The sequence below is a fragment of the Nematolebias whitei genome, chromosome 20 (genome assembly GCF_014905685.2).
Source record: "Nematolebias whitei isolate Nwh7 chromosome 20, NemWhi1, whole genome shotgun sequence".
Lineage (NCBI taxonomy): Eukaryota > Metazoa > Chordata > Actinopteri > Cyprinodontiformes > Rivulidae > Nematolebias > Nematolebias whitei.
This window is the reverse complement of record NC_056517.1, coordinates 40952821-40953488: the sequence shown is the minus strand read 5'-3', so window position 1 is coordinate 40953488 and position 668 is coordinate 40952821.

The window sequence follows — 668 nt, the reverse complement described above, 5'->3', positions numbered from 1 at the left end:
AACAGAAGGGAGGAAATAGTTCTATCACGGCTAAGATTTGGACATGTTGGGTTGAACAAGTCATTGTTCATTATAGGAAAACATGATACAGGAAAATGTGGGTACTGTGGAGAGGATGAGGATGTAGAACATGTGTTAATACATTGTCAAAAATACAGTCTTGAAAGGAATCAACTGAATACTAGACTCACTGACATGAAATTAAGATTAGATTTGTTTGAATTATTACAGCACAATTCAAAGTCTGAAAGTATTCGAGCTTTAATGCAATACTTGAAACAAACTCGATTGTTTGAGAGAATATAGGTTTTTTTTTTTTTTTTTGGAACGTTGTTCCAGTCCATACTCCACACCAGTAGGTGGCGGCCATGCACCTTTCAGTTGTTTGCTCACCGCCATAAAACCCCAATAAGAAGAAGAAGAAGAAGAAGGACTTTGCTGTAATTGCAGTCTTTTTTGATATTGAAAAAGCTTATGATACTGTTTGGAAAGAAGGTTTATTAATAAAACTGGAAAGACTTGGGGTAAAAGGAAAGCTATTTAATTATATAAATAATTTTTTATTTGAAAGAACAATAGAAGTGCGAGTGGGAAAGGAAGTTTCGAATAAATGTAGTGTGCAGAATGGTACTCCTCAAGGTAGTGTCTGTAGCCCAGTATTATTCCTG